Source organism: Callorhinus ursinus, unplaced genomic scaffold (assembly GCF_003265705.2).
Source record: "Callorhinus ursinus isolate GAN/ISIS: 27379988/994484 unplaced genomic scaffold, GSC_fseal_2.0 scaffold28, whole genome shotgun sequence".
In the NCBI taxonomy this organism is placed as follows: Eukaryota; Metazoa; Chordata; class Mammalia; order Carnivora; family Otariidae; genus Callorhinus; species Callorhinus ursinus.
In genome coordinates this window covers 20,324,106-20,347,945 of record NW_027397090.1, presented here as the reverse complement: position 1 = coordinate 20,347,945, position 23,840 = coordinate 20,324,106, and the positions used below count along the sequence as shown (strand labels likewise).

At 52.1% G+C, this 23,840-nt stretch overlaps 1 long non-coding RNA gene across 2 annotated transcripts; it reads left to right on the top strand.

Annotated features, from left to right (window-relative positions):
* The first annotated feature begins 21 nt into the window (after positions 1 to 21).
* On the top strand, positions 22 to 22,726 carry LOC141370220 (uncharacterized). 2 transcript variants are annotated; one of them, XR_012374088.1, is made up of 4 exons: positions 22 to 328; positions 6,660 to 6,777; positions 19,501 to 19,628; positions 21,471 to 22,726. It is a non-coding gene; the product is annotated as an uncharacterized lncRNA (long non-coding RNA). The 2 variants fall into 2 exon arrangements; XR_012374089.1 differs by lacking the exon at positions 22 to 328 and having other exon boundaries at positions 6,487 to 6,777.
* The last annotated feature ends 1,114 nt before the right edge of the window (positions 22,727 to 23,840 follow it).

Below are 23,840 nucleotides of genomic sequence, written 5' to 3'. Positions count from 1 at the left end.
GGGGGGTCAGCGGAGGGAGAGGGGGGCGTCTGGGCATCAGCGGAGGCAGAAGAGGGAGAGGGGCGTCCGGGTCGGATCCCCTGGTTGCTGCCTGTGGACCCTTCATCCTGTTCCCCCTGGAGGGGCCTAGCGGAGACCATCCCGTCTGCCCTGCTCTGTCCCCCCGACCTGCACGCAGGCCAGTGAGTGGGGGTCCAGGGTTGCGCTGACCTGTGACAGGGGCGCTCACCTGCATCACAGGCCCCAGGGACTGGCTCAAACCTCCTGCTTCCCCAGGACCGGGCACGAGTCATTAAGACAGAGCAGGACTTCATAAACGTGGCTTAAAGTTAAGTACGCAAGAAAATCTCTGTAATTTCCCGCTGGGCAATGGGGATGTTGTCTGATTCCTACAGGCCATAATTTTTGGGGAGAGAAACGTTTTTTTTTCCCCACAAATGATGGGAAGTCGGTGGTTACGGTTAGGCTGGCTGTTGACGTTGGGAAGCTGTTCTGATGCCCAGAATCCCACCTACCTCAGCTAAATGGTATCTTTATGAAATTAGCAGAACGCGGCTGCACCGAGGGGAGGCAAAAAAGAAAAAAATGAGCTTTCAAATTTTAAGTATAATTGGAAAACTGACCTTTGGAAAATATTTTCCCACCCCAGCCCCATGCTGGTGAAGAATGGGCGCTTTATGCTGAGGGTGAGTGGCGTCCTTGAAGAATGAGCGGGTCTCTCTGGAGGTGGGAGCAGAGTGCGAGAGGGGTGGTGGTCCCTCGGGGCGTCTTCAGGTTACTGAGCTGGTGCTCACTGACCAGAGGGGCTGGGGACACTGAGGCTGCCCTGGGCTGGGTGCATCAACAAGCAGCTGAGGACGAACCCTGCCCAGGAGCCCTGGGCAGGAGCCCTGGGCAGGTCCGGTGGAGAGTGCCCGGCAGGAAGGCAGGAGCCCGCTGGGGGCCAGCCCCCCACACCGCTGTCCCCCAGCTCAGATACGTCAGAGAGGAGGTGTCAGGGCCGGCGCAGGTGGGCATGGGCCTGCACTCAGTTCTCGACAGATGGAGCTGGGGTGCCACTGAGCCTGCAGGTGGGGAAGACCGGAGGGTGCCCAGTGGGCTTTGCAGATGGACCGGGCTCCAAGAGGCTGGGGATACGGGGCAGATACAAAGAGGCCTGAAACCATCCAGCAACTTGGCGAATGTCTGTCCAAGCCATGAATGCACAGTTCTATCCCCTCTGAGCCTCGGTTCCGTCATCTGTAACATGGGGCAATAACGGGAGGAGCAAACAACAAATGGTCAATTTGCGGAGCCCCGATGTCCCTCTTGTAGTTTAGGGTATGCACCCGTGTCCCTGCTGGCCATGGAGCCCTGGCTGTCCAGCTCACGGTTTCATCTAGCCTTGCACTGAGACTCTGTCCCTGAGTGGACACCCTCCACACCGCAGAGGACCTGAGAGCACGTGGGCCGGGACAGAGCCTCCAGGACTCCTAGCCCCCAGTGAGCCCCGTACCTCTGCTCCTGGGCTACAGGCTCAGGGCTCTGGCCCACTTGAGGGCCATCCTGCTTATTCTGTGGTCAGCCCAGAGACTTGGTGAAGTGTAAGAGTGTGACCGCCAGGCTGTCTTGGGTCCTCCTGGAGGGCAGCCCAGACCCCTCCTCAAATCCGGTCTGGGTGCTGCTCTGTTTCCAGGTCCTGCAGTGAGAGGTCACTTGTTTGGGAGGGTTTCCCCACCAGCATGAAAACCCGAGTGGTTGTGTGTGTCTGTGGGCCCCCTGGGCCTGGTCTGACTCCCTCCCCAGGGGCAGGGTTCACCCCTTGCTGCCCACACTGCTCCATGCCCTGTATAACCCGCTAGGACTTTTGACAACTCTAGGAGGGAGAGAGATCATCAGTCCTATATCCCCAAGAGGAGCTCCCACCGGTGAGGTGCCAGGAGAGTGTGGGGCAGAGCTGTGTTGGGCCCAGCCGCCTGGCTGATGTCTGTGCCTTCAGAGTCAGTCCAGCCCTTGGCGCCTCCTGGGGGCTGGTGTCTCTGGCTCACGGCTAGGCAGGAGACGTGCTGTGATGGGGGGCACAGTGGCAGCTACTAAGTGGCTTAAGCTGGTTGGTTTGCAAGAGGTGTGGAGACAGGTGGTGGGAAGCAGGTGGCAGGACCACCCCCGGCCCCCAGAGCAGCTTCTGGCCTTTTTCCGCTCCCCTTGGGGAGTGTCTGCCTCCCTCGCCTCTGTGCCTGCAGCTGCACTGGCCAGTTCCTCCAGGTTCGTGGGCGCAACAGTGGGAATAAGTTTTTCTACGCTGCCTACTTGCTGGGAACTCTTCTAAGCAGTTGGTGCCCTTTCCATTCCCTCCTGAGGACCCCGTGCAGGCGCCCTCATCACCGGCTTGCCAATGGACGGGAGACTGAGGCACAGCCAGTCCCTGCCCCCAGCCGTCCCCCACAAAGCCCTGGCCTGGGAAGCCTAGCAGAGACACACGGTGCAGATTTCTCACGTCTGCCCTCCTCGGAAGGAGAGCATTTGCTAATTAGCAGTCACTAATTACCCTTCAAGCTTTCTCCGTAATTGTCTCAAGAAAGGATTTTAATGGCCAAATGTGAGTAGAAACAGCCTCAGGGAGAAAAGCCAAAAAGCACATGCTCTGGGAGCTAAACCAGGGAAATTAGGTGCATGGCCGGGAGCCTCGAATCTGGGTCCCCATCCCACAGGGAGGGAAACCGAGGCCCACCAGGCAGGTGACCAGGCCCAGCTCCTGCGGGTGGCGGCGCTGGGCAGCTGGTTGTGCGGGGCAGCGATCCATCTTGCACATTACAGGTCGCTCTTGAAAGCCCCCAAAGACAACCGTGTTTCCTTGAAGCTAATTGCTTTAGTTTGAGGTAATATTGGTCTCAGAAACACCAGCAGTAACCTTTGGTCTTGGCAAATTCTCCCCTCAATCACGGAACGTAAACAGCGATAAACGAGGGCTTTTTAAGGCTTTCTTCATAATGCGTAGCACATGCATTGGTTACTCAATCTGCCTGCATTCAGCCCGGAAACCTGAGCGCGGCCAGGAGGGGAGCCTCGGGCGCCCAGTGGGGTCAGGGCTCCCGGGAGACAGCCCAGCCCGCCTGGCTGCCTCCTCCCTCCTCCCCCCCTCCTCCCTCCTCCCTCCTCTGCCCTCCTCCCCTCCACCCTCTCCCTTTTGCCTCCCTCCTCCCTCCTCCCACTTCCCCCTTCCCTCCTCCCGCACCCTCTTCCTCACTCCTCCCCTCCCTCCTCCCCTCCTCCTCCCTCCTCCCCCCTCCTCCCCTCTTCCTCCCTCCTCCCCCCTCCCCCCTCCTCCCCTTCTCGTCATTCCTTCTTCTAGAGGGAGAGCATGGAGTTTCTCTAGCTCGTTGGTTCCTCTCTCTCATTTGGTCTCCCTGTATCACCTCCCTGTCTTCTCCCTCTGGCTTCCCCGTCTCCCTCTCAGGCCAGGAAATGCCTGCATTACAAGTGCACCCTCTGCCCTGAGGCCTGCCCCGCCCCGGGGGACACAAGCCTTGGGGCAACCTCTTGCTTCCTCCACCCGCGGTCCAGATCTGCTGGGGCTCCTAACACCAGCCCTCAAGCCCTCCCCTCCAGTCCCCTCTAACTCCCTGCAGCTCCCCTCCTCGTGGGGGGTGGGGGTGGGGGGAGAACAGTCTACTTATTTCCGGGGTCACTCCCTGGCTTGCACGTTGTCTGTGGAGTGAGTGAGCCTGTTGCTCATTCCCGCAGACCCCCAGCCTCAGCAGTAAAGGAGCTGGGAGCAGGCTGGGTGCTGCAGAGGAGCCCATAGGGGAGGGCTGTGGGGGGGGGCACAGCGGGGTGGGAGGGGTCCCAGGTAGGGTGGCCAGGCTGAGGTGCAGACCTGACTTCCATCTAGGAGCTCAGGGGGAGCCAGGGTTGTGCGCCCTTCCCACAGGCACCTCTGGCCCCCAGGTGCCCTGCACCCCACTTGCTGGGCCCTGGGATGTCCCAGGCAGGGGGCTGCTCCAGGAAGGGAGCCAGAAAGCCTCGTGCTGCTCAAATGTCAAGCAAATTGAAAATTGAGGCAATTTAGGTAAAAGGCAGTTCTCCAGCAGCACTCACATTAGTGAGCTGGAGAGGGATCTGAAAGTGATTTCCTGAGGGGCCTAGGTCCAGGCACCGTCCCTGCCTGTCCCTCATCCCTGGAGGCCAGCAGAGTCTGGGGCCGCCTCTCCTCAGGGCCCCTGGGTGCCTGCCCCAGCCCTGAACGTGCTTTTGTCTGTGGGGAAGTTCGTGCAGACACCCCTCCCTTCCAGAGGCCACTTCCTCAGGGGCACACCCCACCCCAACCTCTGACCTCTGGCCTGGAATCTGCATCCCCTTCTCCTGCACCGGGGCGGGGGTGGGGGGGTGCTCCATGTTTCCCCCATCCCCCAAAACAAAGCTGAGACCACCCCTCATTCCTTCAAGGAATCTGTGCCCAGCATCTGCCACCTGTGTCCCCCAGGAAGAACCCAGTGAGGGCAGGCCAGCTCCCAGGGCCTCGTCCTTCTCGTCTTGTCAGATGGCCCTAAATTCCCTCAGACTTCCTCGGTGAGACAGACAGAGTGCTTAGCCCTGGGTGTGTACGGTGGGTGTGCGGTGGGGAGACCAGTGAAGGCGAGCCTTCAGGGCGTGGGTGTGTGCCTGTGTGTGTGCGTCGTGTACGCGTGTGCACATGCTCGTGTGCATGTGTGTGGACAAGTTTGTGTGAATGTGTGTACATGGTGTTTGTGTGCCCATGTGTTCTGTGTGCCTGTGTATGAGTCCTGTGTGTGTGTGCTTCTATCCATGTGTATATGTGAGTCTATGCGTGTGATACGTGTGTACTTGTGTCACTTGCTTTATCACACCAGCCCTGTGGGGCTTTAATTCCAGAGCCCACATTTGTCTCAAACGTTTCCCCAGGGGCCTGGCTGCCATTAGCTCAAAGCCAAAGGACATGGGAGTCTTTACTGGGACTCCATTCTGAGCTCGCTGGGACACAGAGGGCCTCGGCGACTTCTAAGAACGTCCCCCTTTCCCGCAGGTCCTGGGGGTCCAGGAGGGCTGTGAGGACAGCCTGCTGAGAGCAGAGGTGGCTGGGGGACGGGGGCTGCATTCGGTGGGCACACAGCTCAGAGGGCTGAGCCGCGGTAGGAGGCAGAGATGAGCCTTACAGGCACAAGAGTGAGCAGAAAAAGTAATAACCCAAATCGAAAACTCTCATGCACGAGACACTGCGTGTCCAAAGAACAAAGCCCAAACAAACAGCGACAACCAAGCACAGCAGAGCAGGCCTCCGGGGTGGGGTGCAGAAACAAGGCACCGTCCGAAGCAGCCGCGCACTGGGAGCTCTGGTTAAGTCGCCCAGGTGACAGCAATTACCATTTTACACACAAGTAATCACAATCTGTGCATAAAAGACACGAACCTGTGAACACTGTCAAAGTGAGGCACGAGCGTGGTACCCGGCCTGCGAGCTCCTGGGGCCGTTTGCGGCGGGATGCGGTCTACACCTTGGGGCTGGCCTCCGGCCTGGTTCCCTCTGCCCATTCCCACCAGGAGTCCTGGCTCTGGGAGCAACGCCTCAGAGCCCAGTGCAGGCCTCTGGCACCTGAGAAGTGGGCGCATTTGCATGGAAAGAACCCCCGACATCGAAGCCATGCCCCGGGCTCCCTGAGCACTGGAGCTGTGGGTGGAGACCTCTGGAAGGCGCATAGGAGACCAGGCCATGTTCTGCTCTGTGAGCCCCTACCCTGTTCCCGGCCTGGCAATGGGGAGGGCTGAGGAGGAGCCGGAGCTCCTGTGTCTGCCACACATTAGTGGAGACGCCTGCTGGGGGGCCCTGCCCCGATGGACTGCCCCTGTGGGGAGGATATGCCAGCCGACCTGTCAGGCTGGGCTCCTGGCCCCACCTGGCCCCTGTGTCCTGCCTTTCCTCCTCCCAGACCAGGCCCTGGGCCCCGGGCTCCACCTGCACTCAAGGGGCCGAAGTAGAAAGTGGCATGGCCACTGTCTGCCCCAGCCGAGATCCTGCAGCTTGTAGGATTCACCTGGGGGAGGACAGGAGGGTAAGGGATGAGTCACACAGACACACAACACACATGTGCACACACCACACATAACCACACACAGACACATGACACGTGTGCATATATACACACCACACACCTGCAAACCGCCCGTGTACCTATCCACGTCCATACCACATCTACACACGACACACATGCACACACACACACTCACATACACCCCACCACACACCTACACCACCCACTTACACACAAGCCTGCACACTCGCACGGTACCGAGCCTCGGGCAGCCCCAGGCCCTGGCAGGCTGTGCTCAGCCTTCCCAGTGGCCCCGGGGCTCCAAAGCAGGGAACTCAGCTTGTGAGGCTGGGATACCTGGCCATAGTCACACACTTGCCCCTGTGGTGGAGCCTAGGGGCCTCTGAGCCCCTGCTCCGACGCAGCCAACTCCTTGCCCTTATGGGTACAGAGACTGAAGTCCAGCGACTGGTGACTTCCCTGGCCAACCGAGCTGGCAGGTCACAGGGTGGTCCCAACACCACCAAGTTCACAGGCCTCTCCTGGCCTCTGGTGCAAAGGGATCCCCATTTGCTACTGCAGGATGATTTACTTGCTGTCTTTACATAAAAGATCCATTACCTCTTCTTCCAGGAAGATTTCCTCAGCACCTCCTCCCAGCCAACCCCGGGACTCACAGAACACCCTCTTTTCCAAGCTGGAAGTGCACAGCTGGGTATCAGAGACAGAAGAGGCAGGTGTGCTCAGATGAGTAAGTGACCCAAGGGGGGAATGTCTCAATGTCCTTTTATTCATTCAACAAAGTGGGGCAATATGGCCCCTCAGCGCCTCATCCCCACCAGAGGGCTCTGGAGGACAGTCCATCTGTCTCCTTTGCTCCCTGCTCAGGCCTCACGGCCTCTCATTGCCTGCAGCTGGACAGTGGACTGGGAGGAACTGAGAGTGGCCAAATCACAGGGAAGCCTGAATTCTCAGCTTCCGTAGGGGACCCTGAGGCTGGGAATTACAAAATCATCCTCTCTCTGTTGCATAGGCCAGAAGGTCGGGAGTCCAGGTCGGTGGGACTCAACTGGGTCCTCTTCTCAGGGTTTCCAGGGATAAACCATGAGGCTGGCCAGGTTGTACCCCCTTCTGGAGCTGTTTAGGCCCCCAACCCATGGCATTTTAGTATAGCAGCCTGAGCAAACTAAGATCCCACCAGCTAGGATGCCCGGAACTGGTCTTAATACCCTACTGGGATGGCTCCTGGAAGCTTAGAAGAAATGGTGGCCTGCCTAAATGAGATTGCAGATGTCAGAAGTACCTTGGCTCAGTGATGTGGTTGGGATCAGATACTCTGAGAAGTTGGTGTGTTTGGAGCAACCTCTACTAAGTCCTGAAAACCCTCCCTCTGACTGTGCTCCTGGGAAGGATTCAGAGGATGTTTCCCCTCTGGAGCAATAAGGATGAGGAATTGCTATGAACCTGGACACTGCTATGACACTGGGCTCACCAGGCACCAAGGAGGACTGGCAAAACAGCCACTGTCATTGTGCATGGATGGGCAGAAAGGAGAGGGAGCCAATAAGGGTAGGACTTGATATCCATAATTAAAGTTAAGAATGCATAGAAGAGGGACATCAGCAAAATGGTGCAGAGGAGCTCCAAACGCCTGTCCTTCTACAGAATCATTGAGAAACAAGCAGAAACTGTCAGAACTCTGGAAAACAGTCAAAGGTTTACAGCAATCAAATGAACAATGAATCAAGAAAAAGACAACTTGAAAACAGCAGGAAAGCTTTGGGGCATTTTCCTTGCCTTTGGCCTATGTACCTCTCCCCTGGTGCAGTGGATAGTCTTCAAGTGGCAGCAGCCCAATTTCCAGTCTGAAATCCTGGTCCCTGGTTCATGGGAGCAGAAAGACCTTATTTGACCATTATTGTGTATGTCTGTTCTAACTGGTCTGGGGGCCACCTGGAGGACTGACGCAAGGAACTCATCTCTGTTTCCCCTGATTCAGACCTCAGGCCAGAAGAGGGGTGAGCATTGCCTTTAGCTTTGCAAGGCAAACTAACAACCCACAGATGGTTCAGACAAAAGACTATGGTTGAGACATATAACAACTGTCTAAGGCCCAAGAGGAAAAACTGGGAGATTCTCGATTCTTTGGGAAAATAGAATATTCAAAAGCACCAAAAATATAGAGGATTATTGAAAGCCACACAAATACCCAGGACAAGACACTTGCTCAAAAATGACAAGAAGACCATAAGCTTTCATGTTGGGATTATCCTGAGGCTGAGTGCAAGCCTGCCTAAGTGTTGGGGAGCCTCAGCACAGAGACAATTCGCAAACACTGGGAGAGATGCTTGTTTTTGTTTACTGTTTGTGTTTGTGTTTTTTCTCTCCTTTTCTTAAGTTCCTGGCATACAAGGAAATCTCTGTCAAAATATTAGCTGAACAGGAGGTAAAGGAACAAGAGTTCAGTAAGCACACATGACAAAAATTAAAGTCTTTGCAAAAATACTTTGGGAGAGTCCCTAAATAAATATACTACCAAAGCTACATCTTTCAACAATCAAAACAAAACAGCAAATGCTAAGAAAGAGGAAGAATCTGATTTTTAAAGTTACCACAGTATAACATTAAATGTCCAGTTTTCAACAACAACAACAAAAAACCACAAGGCATATGAGAGAGAGAGAGGGAGGGTGGTGGGGAGAGAGAGAGAGAGATCTATTCAAAGGAAAAAATATATTGACAAAAATTGCCCTTGAGGAAGCCCCGACACCAGACTTACTAGATGACAAAGACTTTAAACTTGTACAAAGAACTAAAGAAAATTGGAAAAATAATATATAAATGACAAGAGATTTTGAATAAACAAAAAGGAATTGTAGAAAGAAATTAAAAGTTCTGGAGCTGAAAAGTACAATAACTGAAATGAAAAATTCACTAAAGGGGTTTAATAGCAGATTTTAGCAAACAAAAAAATCATAAACTTTGAAGATAGGCCAATTGAAATTATTGAATCTGAAGAGCAGAGACAGAGACCAAGAAAATATGCAGAAAAGTGAATGAAGCCTAAAGAACCTGTGGAATGCATCAAGTGGGCCAACATATGCATAATGGGAGTTTCAAACAGAGAGGAGCCAGAGAAAGGTGTAGGAAGAATACTCTGAAGAAATAATAGTCAAATATTTCAGAAATTTGATAAATCTACAAATCCAAGGAGCTCAACAAACTCAAAGAAGGATAAACTCAAAAGGCCCACACTGAGACACATTATAATCAAACTGCTAAAAGACAAAGACAAAGAAAAAATCTTGAAAGCAAAGCAAGAGAAAAGTGACTCATTGCATACAAGGGATCTTTGATAATATCAACAGCTGATTTCTCATCAGAAATCTTGGAGGCCGGGGTGGGGGATGGGGTAATTGAGTGATGAGCATTAAGGAGGGTACGTGATGTGATGAGCACTACTTGTTATATGCAACTGATGAATTGTTGAACACTATATCTGAAACCAATGATTACTATATGTTGGCTAATTGAATTTAAATTAAAAAAAAAAAGATGGAAGCCAGAAGGCAGTGCCAATATGTCCTGTGTTCATGGATTAGAAGAATTAATATTGTTAAAGTGTCCACACTACCCAAATACATATATAGATTCAACGCAATCCCTATCAAGTCCAATAGCATTGTTTACAGAAATGGAAAAAACAATCTTAAAATTTGTATAGAACCACAAAAGAACTCAATAGCCAAAGCAATCTTGAGAAAGAAGAACAAAGCTGGAGGCATCACACTTCCTGATCTCACACTATATTATAAAGCTATAGTAATCAAAACAGTATGATACTGGCATAAAAATAGACACACAGACCAATGGAACAGAATCAATATCTGAGAAAGAAACCGATGTATAGTTGGTGAACTAATAATTTGACAAGGGTACCAAAAGTACTCAATAGGGGGAAAGATAATCTCTTCAATAAATGGTATTGGGGAAACTGGATATCCCCATGCAATAGAATGAAATTGGACCCCTATCTTACACCACTAGCAAAAAGCTAACTCCAAGTGGACTAAAGACTTAAATCTAAGAACTGAAACTGTAAAAATCCTAGACGAAAACATATGGAAAAATCTCTAGACATTGGTCATCACAATGATTTTTGTGGATATGATACCAAGAGCACAAGGAACAAAAGCAAAAATGAAAAAGTGGGGCTACATCAAACTGAAATTATTCTGCACAGTAAAGGAAATAATCAACAAAATGAAAAGTCAACCTATGGAATGGGAGAAAATATTTGCAAACCATGTATCTGATAAGGGGTTAATATACAAAGCATATAAAGAACACATGCAATCAAATAGCAAAAAAATTTGATTAAAAAATGGGCAGAGAGGGGCACCTGGGTGGCTCAGATGGTTAAGCATCTGCCTTCGGCTCAGGTCATGATCCCAGAGTCCTGGGATCAAGTCCCGCATCAGGCTCCCTGCTCCTTGGGAGCCTGCTTCTCCCTCTGCCTCTATCTCTCTGTCTCTCATGAATAAATAAATAAAATCTTTAAAAAAAAAATGGGCAGAGAACATGAATAGACATTTTTTCCCAAAGAAGATATACAAATGGGCAAGAGGTACATGAAATGGTGCTCGATGTCACTAATCACCAAGGAAATACAAATCGAAACCACAATGAGATATCACCTCACACATATTAGACTATTATCAAAAAGACAAGAAATAACATGTTGGTAAGGATGTGGAGAAAAGGTAACCCTCATGCACTGTTGGTGGGAATGTAAATTGGTACCACCACTATGGAAAATAGTATGGAAGCTCCTTAAAAAATTAAAAATGTAATTATCATACAATCCAATGATTCCACATCTGGATATACATCCAAAGGAAACAAAATCACTGTTTTGAAGAGATATCTGCCTTCCCATGTTCATTGTGGCACTATTTACAATAGCTAAGACATGGAAACAACTAAATGGTCCATCAGCAGATAAATGGATAAAGAAAATGGGGTTGATGTAAAGGGATATTATTCAGCCATAATAAAGAAGGAAATCCTGCCATTTGCAGCAACGTGGGTGAAGCTTGAGGACATTATGCTAAGTAAAAAAAAAAAATCAGAGAGAAGAAAATAAATACTGTATGAGCTTACTTATATGTGGAATCGTAAAAAACTAGGCTAGAAACAGTAAGTAGATTGATAGTTGCCAGGGGTGGGATGGTGAGTACTGGGGGGAATGAATGAAGGTCGTAGGTGGTACAAACTTCCAGTTATAAGAAGAATAATTCTGGAGATCTAAAGCACAGCATGGTGACTGTAGTTAACAATACTGTAATGTAAATTTGAAAGTTGCTAAGAGAGTAGGCCTTAAAATTTCTCACCACTACCAAAAGGGTAACTATGTAATGTGATGGAGGGGTTAAGTAACCTTATCGTGGTAATCATTTTGCAATATATGTGTATCCAATTATAATGTTATATACCACAAACTTACACAATGTTATATATCAATTATGTTTCAATAAAGCTGGAAGAAACAAAGCTAAAAAATATAAGAAGAAACTTTGTCAGATTTCAAGAAAGAAATGGACAGTTCTACATTAATAATTGGAAATTTCAAAATTTCACTTTCAATAAGAGATAGAGCATATAGACAAGAAGATTAATAAGAAAATAGAGGAATTGAACAATACTCTAAAGCAAGTAGACCCAATAAACATATAAAACACTCAACCCAACAACAGTAAAATACACATTTTTCTCTGGAACATTCTGGGATACAACATATGTTAGACCACAAAACAAGTCTCAGTAGATTTTAAAAGATAAATACCATACAAAGTATCTTCTTTGACCACAATGGAATGAAGCTAAAAATCAATAACAGAGGAAGTCTGAGAAATTTACAAATATTATGGAAATTAAACAGCACACTCTTAAACAACCAAGGGGTCAAGAAGAAATAATAAAAGAAATCAGAAAATATGTAGAGACTACTAAAAAAGAAAACACAACATACTAAACAAAGAAAAATTCAGACCATATAGCTCCATTAGTGAATTCTACCAAACACTTAAAGAAGATTGAACTCCTACTCTATCAAATTCTTCCAAAAAAAGAGAAGAGGAGAGATGCGCCTGCGTGTCTCAGTCAGTTAAGCATATGACTCTTGAATTAGGCTCAGGTCATGATCTCAGGGTCGTGAGATTGAGCTGCGCATCGGGCTCCATGCTGGGTGTGAAGCCGGCTTAAGATTCTCTCTCTCCTCTCCCTCTGCCCCTCCTCCCTATGAGTACTCTCTTTCAAAAAAAGAAAACAAGAGAGGAGTGAACACTTCCTGACTCTTTCTATAAGATCAGTACTACCCTGATACCAATGCTAAATAAGACATCATGAGAAAAGAAAATTACAGACTATGACTCTTATGAGTAAAGATGTAAAAATCTTCAACAAAATACTAATGTCTTAGTATAGCATAATACCATAGACTGCGTGGCCTAAAGAACAGACATTTATTTTCTCACAGTTCTGGAGGCTGAAAGTCCAACGTCAGGGTACTAGCATGTTAGGATTCTGGTAAGAAACTTCTTCCTGGCTCACAGATGGCCGCTTTCACACTGTGCACTCGTATAGCCTTTCCTCAGTGCATGTGTATAGAGAGAAAGGGAGAGAGGGAGGGAAGGGGGAAGAGAGAGCGTGAGGGAGGGAGACAGGAAGAGAGAGAGGGAGAGAGAGGGAGGGGGGGAGAGAGAAAGAATCAGAGAGAGAAATCTCTTCCTCTTTTATAAGGGCACTAATCACATGGTGAGGGTCCCACCCTCAGCCTCATCTAAACCCAATTACCTTCCAAAGGCCCCACCTCCAAATGCCATCCGACTGTAGGTTACAACTTTAACATTCGAATTTGGTGGTGATAGGGAAGTGATGTAAACGTAAAGTCCATAACGACTAGCAAGCTGAATCTAACAGTATTTAAAATTATACACTAAGTAGGATTTATCCTATGAATACAGTTAGTTCAACATAAGAAAATCAATGTAATACATCACATTAATAGAAGGAAAGAATAAAACCACCTGATCATCTCCACTGATTCAGAAAGGACATTTGACAAAATCCAACACAGTTTCATGATAAGAATACTCATAAAACTAGAAATGGAAGGGAATTTCCTCAACATGATACAGGGTATTTATCAAAAACTCACAGCAAGCATCATACACAATGGTGAAAGTCTGGTCCAACCTATGATCAAGACAAGGATGCCCACTTTTATCACTGCTATTCAACATTACACTGGACTAGCCAGGGCAATTAGACAAGAAAAAGAAATAAAAAGACATTCAAGTTAAAAAGATGTAAAATGATCTCTATTGTAGATGGCATGGTCTTATATAGAAAAAAATCCCAAAGAATCCATAAGAAACTACTAGAACTAATTGAAAAATTCAGCAAAATTTACAGGGTACAAGATCAATACATAAAAGTCCGTTGTGTTTGGGCGCCTGAGTGGCTCAGTTGGTTAAGTGACTGCCTTCGGCTCAGGTCATGATCCTGGAGTCCCGGGATCGAGTCCTGCATCGGGCTCCCTGCTCGGCGGGGAGTCTGCTTCTCTCTCTGACCCTCCTCCCTCTCGTGCTCTCTCTCTCATTCTTTCTCTGTCAAATAAATAAATAAAATCTTTATAAAAAAAAAGTCAGTTGTGTTTATATATACCAGCAGTGAACAATCCAAAAAAGGAAATTGAGGAAGCAATCCCATTTATAATAGCACCTAAAAGAATAAAATACCAAAGAATATATTTAACCAAGGAGGTAAAAGACTTATACACTGAAAACTATAAAACATTGCTGAAATAAATTAAAGAAGATCTAAACAAATGAAAAATGTCCTGTGTTCTTTGACGGAAAGGCTCAATATTGTTAAGATGTCTATACTGCCCAAAGACTCTACAGATTCTACACAATCCTTATCAGAATTCCATAGCATTTGGTTTGCAGAAATGAAAAATCTGATCCCCAATTTCACATTAATTGCAAGGAGCCATGAATATCCAAAATAATCTTGAAAATGAATAATTTGCATGACTCACAGTTCCCAATTTCAAAACTGACTACAAATTTATAGTAAACAAAATAGTGTGACACTGGCATAAAGATAGATGTGCAAACCAATGGAAAAGAATTTTGAGTCCAGAAGTAAACCCATAATCCTATGGCCAATTGACTTTTGACAAGGGTGCCAAGTCCATTTTTGGGAAAAGGATAGTCTCTTCAAAAAATGGTGTTAGGACAACTGAATTTCTACAAGCAAAATAATGAAGTGGGATCCCCATCTCATGCCATATCTAAAATTAACTCAAAATGGATCAATGTCCTGAATATGAGCTAAAACCATAACACTCTTAGAAGAAAACACAAAGGTAAATCTTTATGATCTTGTTTAGTAATAGATTCCAGATGTGACACCAAAAGTGTGAGTAATACAAAGATAGATAAACTGGGTTTCAATAAGATTAAAAATTTTTGTGCATCAAAGAATATTATCAAAAAAGTGAAAAGACAGCCTACAGAATAGGAGAAAATATATTGCAAATCACATATTAAATGGTTTAATATCCAGAATATATACTTAAAAAAAACCCTACAACTCAACAACAGAAAGGCAAACAATTCAATTAAATAAGGGGGAAAGGGAGTACCTGGGTGGCTCAGTCGTTAAGCGTCTGCCTTCGGCTCAGGTCATGATCCCGGGGTCCTGGGATATAGCGCCGAATCAGGCTCCTTGCTGAGCGGGAAGCCTCCTTCTCCCTCTCCCTCTGCCACTCCCCCTGCTTGTGCTCCTTCTCTCTGCCAAATAAATAAAAAAAAATCTTTAAAAATAAATAAATAAAAATGGGCAAAGAACTCTTATCCAAGAAGATATTAAAAGGTTGAATAAGTACATGAAAAGATGTCCAACATCATTAGACATTAGGGAAATACAAATAAATCAAAACTACAATGAGATACCACTTCACACTTACTAGGGTGGTTATAATCAAAGCAGAACAGAAAATTACAAGTGTTGGTGAAGACGTGGAGAAATTGGAACCCTTGTACATTGCTAGTGGTGATGTAAATTGGTGTGACAACTGTAGTTAGGCAGTTCTTAAAAAGACTGAACATAGAAGTGCCATATGACCTACAAATTGCACTCCTAGGTATATCCCTAGAAGAATTGAAAACAGGGACTCAGACAGATATTTGTATGCTAATATTAATTGTAAGGTTATCCACAATATCCGCCTTTTCCAAAAGGCGGAAACAATGCAAGTGTGTGTCAACAGATAAATGTATAAACACAGTGTGATATCGTCATATAATGGAATATTATTCAGCCTTCAGAAGGAATGAATTTCTGACACCTGCTACTCCATGCATGGGCCTTGAGAACGTTACGCTAAGTGAAGTAAGCCAGACACAAAAGGACAAATATTGAATGATTCCACTTATATGAAATATCTACACCGGGCAAATTCATAGGCACAGAAAATAGTTTAGAGGTTGCCAGGGGCTGGGCTGGGTCAGGTAGATGGAGAATCAGTGTTCAATGAGGCAGAGCTTCCGTACGGTCTGTGAAAGAATTCTGGAAATAGACAGTGGGGATAATTGCACATTGTGAATGTAATTAATGTCATGGATTTGTTCACTTAAAATGGTTAGAATGGCAAATTTTATGTATATTGCCCTTGTTTAAAAAGAATTAAAAATGTCACATGCCATTCAATTGTACCCTTTAAATGGGTGAATTGAATGTTATATGAATTCTATCTCAATAAGATTTTCTCTATATAGTTTTTCCAATGGTAATACACCATTAGAAAGCAAAGCAAGGGAAGGGGAGCAGAAGCCTCTCTGAAGGTTTGGCACATGAGTACGGACCTGAGGGAGGTGAGGAGTGAGTTGGGAGGGTGTCGGTGGGAACAGCAGAAGGAACAGCCAGTGCAGAGTCCCGGAGGCAGATGGAGAGGGGCTGGAGCACAGGGAACAGTGGGGAGAGGGGTTGGATGTGGGGTCAGACAGTGGTTCCTGCGGGGCTTCCAGACACAGAGAGGAGGCTCAGGGGGGACTCTGAGTAGAGGGGAAGGTGGCCTGCCTCTGGTGGCTGTGTGGAGTGGACACAGGAAGCAAGGGACAGAGGGAGGGAAGCCAGTGCAGAGGTGGCTGCACTAGCAAGACCCCTGGAGCGCCCAGAACTGGGTGATGGAGGTCATGAAATAATATAACCCACTTACTCTATCATTCTACCTGTAGGGCAGTCTGGAAGAGGCAGAACCAGGGAGGTGTCAAGAGACAGTGAGGAGAGGGATGGACGACAGGGCGTTTTTAGGGCAATAAATTGATTCTGTATGATTCTGTAATGGCAGATACAAGACACTATGCGTTTGTCACACCCACAGAACTTGACACAGCAAAGAGTGAATCTTCACATGTGGAAAAGAATGTTTAGTCATTTAGGATGTCGAGGATCCCAGGACGGAACGCAGACTTGATGAGGGGACTGTGTCACAAATGCTTGAAACAGCCTCACCGAAGGGGCGGGGAGAGGTGCTGGCCTGGAAGTGAACAGAGCACAGCGGCCTAAAGCACAGGAAGTGCGCGTGAGCGCCACGCTCTAGTCCGCAGGGTTGTCTCCCGGGGGCTCTGCATGGGGGCTCTGCATGCGCGCTGGAGTGTACTGACTACACCGCTGTGGGTGGGGGAGCGGGAGCCTCACTGGGGGTGAACTACAGATAAGCAGGGGGCGGCGGCTGTAACGGTCCGCGTGGTGACGGATTTGAGTGGAAGCCGTCAGTACGAACTCATGTTTGACTTGATATAGTTATGCTGGTCCACAGAGAAATAGTTATAGATGTGTGCATACACACAGTTAGTATGAAGACATCCACAGTTTGCTCTGTCACCTGAGGGGGCCCAAGAGAAATGACGCCCCAGCAGCAACGAGCACGCACACTCGGATCTGGGTTTCTAATGCCATCCTCCAAGAAGAAGAACCAGGGTGCCTTGGAGAAAGGAGAGATTTGAAGGCTGGGGCGAGAAATGTACAAGATGTAACTGGAGCATCTTGCAGTGGGAGGAAGCAAGGACGTGCTCACACACACACACACGCACGCACACATGAGTGTTCCAAAGGTGCAAGCACAGGAGCCAACTGGAAAAGCTCCCAGTGGCCAAAGCTGGGACAACCTGAGCCTCAGGATGAAGACTGCAGCACTGGGTTGTAACCCAAACTATAAGATAAATATCCATGGGGTCATTACGATACGAATAGTAAGCGAATTAGTAAGTGGGGAGAGCTACAAACCTTCTGTGCAGGAGAATTTCAAATAATTTTTGAAGATAGTCTGCCCTGAAGGACGGGGGCAGGACTCCCCAACCCTTCGATGTAAACTGACAAAATGACTTCCTTCCAAAGAGCTCACTGTGGAAAGGGGAAAGGTGGTCTTCCAGCAGAGACACCCAACCAGCTCAGCCAGCTGGTCTAGGCCAGCTCCAACAGGCGTATGGAGTCGTGTGGACAGGGGCACCCTTGGCAGGATGTGAGGACGTTGGTGGGTGTGGGCCAGTCCCTGCGGTTTGGGCTTGGATCCAACACTCTGTTGTCTCCTCTGCGGACCAAGCACGTGAGGGCGGCCCAGATTTCCAGCGGGTAGCTGGGGCTCACACTCCACTTCTCCTTGGGAGGCGCTGAGCGTTGCCCTGCACAGGACGTGGACACAGGAAAGCCTGAAGAACTTTTAGCAATCAATCTAGCACCAGGGACTCTGCCCACAGCCTGTTTGTACGAATAAAGTTTTATTGGGACACAGCCACACACTTTTGTTTACAGTCACCCTATGGCTACTTTAATGCTACAAAGCAAAGTGAGTAGTTGTGAGAAGCTGACACGCAAAACACTTTACAGAAGCGTGCTGGCCCTGCCCAAGCACAGGAGGAAGGCTCCCCGGCACAGAGCCTTTGGGATGCACCTGGAATGACCGAGGAGCCAGCCGACTCAGGCCAGGGTCAGCCTGACGGCACTGGGAACAGAACGCTGATTTTGGTGAAGAGACAGCAATCAGTGGCATCCCCAGTGCCCGCCACTTCCTTCTGGCTGTGTGTCTCTGGGTGGGCCACATGCCCACCAGAGCTCAGCATCCTGCTGTATGTGGTCAGATGACAGCCCCTTGGGCGTGTGCAGGCTTCAGAGGGAGCACCTGTAGAACGCCCTTCCCAGAGCCTGGCCAGGTGAATGCTCAGCAGAGCAGAGCCCATGGGCCTCCAGAGCAGCCGGGGCAGGTGAGGGGTCCCCTGTTCCTAGGCCCCTCCTGCTGCCCTCTGCTCTGCTGGGAGGGCGCATTTCTGCAGCCGCGCATCTGGGGGGAGATCTCCTTCCCAATCTGTGTTCTGCTAATAAAGAGAAACACACTTGGTGAGGTTAGACAAACAGTCGCCCATGATTGACAGAGCCGCAGCCCGTGGCCCAGCCGCTCGGCCGCGCAGCAAGCTGCTGAGTAAACACCGTGTGGGCTGCCTGTCCGACTATGTTTGCTTTCCATTAGCCTCACGTTTTGCCCGTTAGTCACACTCTATCAGGCTGGCCAGGGGAGGAGACTGCTCGTCCACGGTGGGTCTCAGAGTGTCCCCCGGCGTGCCCTGGCTTGCCCTGCGACTGCCAGGCTGGCCCTGCCAAGGGCTCTAGGCCCGGCGCCTCCGTCTGGAGTCACAGCTGGGCCACCCTGGGAGCTGGGCTGAGCCGGGCTGGGCTGCAGCCTGGCTTAAATAGCTTCCCCTACGTGTCCCCCATTCCTCCCGCCAGGGATCTACCTGGGGCCCAGAAGCCAAGGAGTCTACAGGCCAAACTGGCCACGGGCAGGCGGGACACTTGTCTCAGGCAGACAGTGGTCCACAGCACTCACTTGGTTTCCAAAATGGGTCTGCACTGGGTGGGAGGCTGCACCTAGCCTGGTCCACCAATGTTGGAGAGGCTCTGAGCTCGGCACTCTGCGCGCCTTCCTGCCCCTCCTGTGGGGCTTCTCCTGCCTGCTCCCAGCTCCGGCCTGTGTGTGTCACACAACACCCACCACGGGATGCACACAGGGCTCCCCATGGCCATTTCCTGAGCGTCTTTGGAGGTGACGGTTGCAAAGCTGCAGGTGGGGCTCTGGGGTGGTGAGTAGTGGGCAGGGGAAGATGTCCCAGAGCCTAAACTGTGGGCATCCCGGGTGGCAGGAGCCTCATGCGGTCTGACTCAGCCAAGCCAGGGGCAGGCCCCCCGGAGAAGCCACGGCTCAGTGTGGGCGAGCCGGCTGCCCAGAGCCCTTGAGGGGAGCCAGGATTCCTTCCTGGGGCCTCCACGCTGTTCTCCATCCCACACGGAGAATGGTTTCAGGCGCTGAGGCGGGTAATTTGGAAATCTGACCGTTCTGCACCTTTCCTAGGTTCTTGGTCCCTCTCTCCTGCTTCCTGGCACTGTTAACAGCACAGAACTCAGAGAATGCCAAGCCGCCCGCTGGCTGCCTCAGTTTCCCATGTGTTCATCGGGATCCCAGTGGGAGCAGGCCAAGAGGTGAGTTGGCTGTGCCCACTGGGTCCTGAGGCTCCCCGTGGGAGGGCCGCGTGCTGCCTGCCTCCTCCTCCCTCAAGGCTCTTTCCTCCTTCCTCCTCCACTCAAGGGGAAATTACCCATTAATGAGACAGAATTACAACGTAGCGTCTGGCCCCACGCCCAAGGTCTTCGGGCAAGCAGGGAGGGCGCGAGCGTGCTGGAAGGCAATTGGAAACAAATGCACGGGGGTGTTTTCTTTGGTGGATCCACAGTGCCTTCCCACCCCTGCTCCTACTGCTCTCCCAAATTTGGACTTTCACGGAAACAGATTTCATGCCTGGGCTTCCCGTGAACTCTCTTAATTCAATTGAGGGGCCATTATCGGCCGGGTGTAATGGGCAGTTTCCGCAGCCTGGGGGAGGCCCATGGAACCAGGGGTGGGTGCATCTCCCCTCTGCAGGTGGGGGCCAGGCCGGGTGGGGCCGTGCTCGGGGGAAGGACTGGGCTGAAGTCCTGGTCCTGGCAGGAGCCCAGATGGGCACAGAGGAGGCTGCATGTCCCTTGAATGGGGGCACCAGGCCCACGGTGGCAAGAGGCAAAGGAACAGCAGGTGAGTCTGGAGCTGAGAGGGGCACCTAGGGCGGGGGCAGCTGGGGGGCCTGGGGAGCTTGGTGGGAGGTAGTGTCAGGGCCCTGGGTAGGAGGAGGCATCTGCCAAGACGCAGGGGTCTCTCTTCCTGGAGGACCCGTGTTCTCTGCTCCACTCAGATTTCCCTCCCTCCTGCCCTACCCCTGTGCAGGGCCCCTCTTGCTCACCCTTTGGTTGGGCCCACTCCCTCCTCTTCCAGGAAGCCTTCCAGGGGCCAGCCCAGGAGCCCCCACCTCTGCCCTCCTGGCACTAGGACTGTGAGTGGCCCTGTCTCCCACTATCAGGGCTCTGGGGGGACAGAACCAGCACAGGGGCTGACACAGTACAGGGTCCTGGAGGAAGGGGTGGAGGGGGGCAGGGAGAGCCTGGGCTGGACAGGCAGGGCACGGCATGGGAACAGGCCTCTGGAGCTGGCTGTGGCCCAGGACAGCCCCTCGTGCATCACAGCAAGCTCCCAGGGAGCCTGAGGGTCAAGTGCACAGAGAACGTGCACACGGCGCCCCGTGGGGCCCCGGACCACACACGCAGAGGTCTGCCTCTGCAGAGTGGGGTCACAGCCCCTCCGTGGGGACGGGCAGGAGGGACGTGTGGACTCCAGCCCCGGGGCCTGTGGCAGTCCCTGGGGGCGGGCGGACCAGGTGCCCTGCAGATCCCCTCCCCCCAGAGCCCCTTGTCTCCCGGTCAAGGGCAGGAGCGGGCGGGCGGCCCTGGGCTTCAGAAAGCAGACCCTGTGTGGGCCTTTGGATTTGGCTTTTGTTTTGAACGTGATCCGGAGCTGAGGCTCCTGATGGCCAGGCCTGACGCCCAGAAGTCTGAGGTGAGGGGCAGGGGCTGGGGCGGGTGGAGGGCAGCCCTGGGCCCTATATATACTGGGCAGGTGCGGACGGGAGACGGGCTACCCCGGTGTCCCCGCTTGCCTCTGCGGATGTCTGTCTGGCTTTCCACACAAAATAGCTCAAGCTCAGCAAACACTCGGAATCCCCAGCCTCCTTGTGGCCAGGCCTGGGTCAGGACCCGGTTTTGGCCCATGGCCGGCAGGCAGTGACCGGTGTCACTTCTGGGCTGGAGCACAGTGCAGCCAGGCCCCACTTCTGCTTCCTCCTGTTTGTGGTGCTGCTGCCGGCAGCCTGTGGCCCCAGCAAGCTGTGTGCAAGGTGGAGCGTGCGTGAGAATAAGCCTTCGGGGCTGAAGCCTGAAAACCATTTGTTCCTGCAGCAGAACCCGGCTGGTACCAAGGAGAGGACTGGTGCCGGACCTGGGGGTGCGTGGCGCTGGCGTCGGGGTCCGGCAGGAGCAGGTGGAGCTGGAGGGACGGTGGCCCACGTGCTGATGGCGGCAAGCACGGCCTGGAATGAGCGGCTCTGGGTGAGGGGATGGGGATGTGGGTGCCGGAGTTGGGGCTGGAACTGGCGGTGCAGTGGCCAGACGGCGGGCCGGACGGCAAAGGAGCAGAGGGCGCCCAGACCATCGGCCTGCAAGTCTCACGGGACCAGGTGTTTCTCAGCTCAAGACGCCGAGGAGGGGTGAGGAACGTGGGACACAGAGCAGCTTTATCCCAAGGCCGGCAGCGGAGAGAGAATCCGTTTCTGGGGCTGTTCGAGAAACAGACCCAGCGGCTTAAACAACTATCCTCTCCCGGTCCTGGAGGCGGAAGTCCGAGGTCCCGCGTGGGCAGGCCGGTTTCCCCGGAGGCCTCTCTGCTGGCGGGCTGACACGTCTTCCCGCGTCCTCAAACGGTCGTGTCTCTGTGCGTGTCCGTGTCCTCACGCGGTCGTGGCTCCGTGAGTGTCTGTGTCATCTCTTCTTCACGGGGACACGGGTCCTGTTGGATCAGAGCTACTCTGACGGCCTCATTTTAACTTCATCGCCTCTGTGAAGCCCCGTCTCCAAACACCGTCCCATCAGAGGTGCGGGTGTTGGGACTCCAACCCATGCGTCCTGCGGGACACAGCTCAGGCCGGCACAGGGAGAAGCAGCAGGAGGAAGGAGAGGTGGGGGAGGAGGGAGAAGTCTGGGGACTGGACCACCGGGAGCTGAAAACTGAGGCAGCGCCTGCGCGGGGCTCCTGACCCTCCCAGACGGCCAGCAGGCCGCGTGGCTGGTGGGAGAGGAGCGTGTCCGTGCGGGCAGCCAGGAGCCGGGCTGGCCAGGACCTACTCCGGCCGCACGCCGCTCGCTTACGTGGCGGGGGGACACCGCAGCGGCGGCCGAGGCGCCGGCCCCCTCTCACGAGGCCGGGAGCTGTACGGCTTCCTGAGGCTCCCGTGCGCTGCCGTCTAACAGCTGACGGTGAGTCTCTGAACCTGGAGCGGGTTTGCCGGGTCCGGCCGGGCCGGGCAGGGGCGGGGCGCAGGGAAGGGTGCTCGGGGACCCCAGTCTGAGGCCGTGCCAACCCAGCCCGCGGGCAAAGCAGCCAAGGCAGGCAGAACTTCAAATGCTTTGGGTTACTTCATTTTATTCTGTTTTACTAAGTGGAGGCAAAAATTGGTTTCTCGTGTGGTCTCCTGCTTTCCAAACCATTACATCACTGCTGGTCCCACACTCGGGTGGAGCCTGCGCATCCCAGGGGCGCTGGCCCCTCTCCCTCCTCCCACAGAGCCGGGCTGGGTGCTGCCGCCAGGACAGCCTCACCAGCCCCGCGCCGTGCGCCCGGGGCCAGACCCGCCACTCTGGACGCTCCAGGCCGTGTTTGATGTTGGGCAGGTCACCCAACCTCCGGACCTCAGTCTCCCCGACTGTAAAATGCTGGTAGGGGCTTCTGTGCGTCTGCCCCTTCTCAGCGGCCGGGGCAGTGGTGTGTTGCGGTTCCATTTCCTAGCTCACCTGGGAAGACCCGGCTTGCGGTTCAAGCTGGAGCCCGACCCCCGAGGCAGCCCCTTCCTCCTGGGAAGCTCAGCCCACCCTGGGCAGGTGTCCCACTGCTGCCCAGACCCTCCTTCCACGATCCTCAGTCACGGCCTCCCTCTCTCTTCTACCCCCTCCCACCCCCAGAGCTCTGCCTCAGTTTACCACTGACCTTCACCAGGGCCCCTGGAGAGGAGGCTGTCAAGATGAGCCTGGTCCCCCATGTCACTGTCTCCCCTTCACCCCCATGGTCCCCTGACATGGCCTGTCCCTGTGGTGCTGACACTGCCACCCTGGGGACAAGGTCCCCCAAGCCCTCGAGGTCCTGCCTCTGCCCACCAGCAGGCTCATCTGCCTCCTGCTCCTCTCCGAAGGCCACGATCTCCTCCTGTCCTCCAGGGGCCCTCCTCCTGCCAGAAAGCCCCCCCCCCCCCCCGCCTTCCTTACCTCCCTTCTCCCCTCCCCCCCAGCTCAGACACACCACCTGAAGCTGCCTGACCCCCCCCCTCCACCCTCCACCCTCCAAGCCCGTGGACTTCCCCAGCCTGCGTCCCTCTAGCCTTCTCTCCTGGCTGGCAGGGGCTAACAAGCCCTACCAGCTCCTGTGGTATAACGCGTACCTAGACCTCGATGGTCCAAGCCAACAAGGGCTCCCTTTTGCTTGTATGCCTATGGTGGCCGCTCCCACAGTCTCCACGGACCCTGGCTGGACCCACGGAGGCAGCTGTGGCCAGGAGCTCT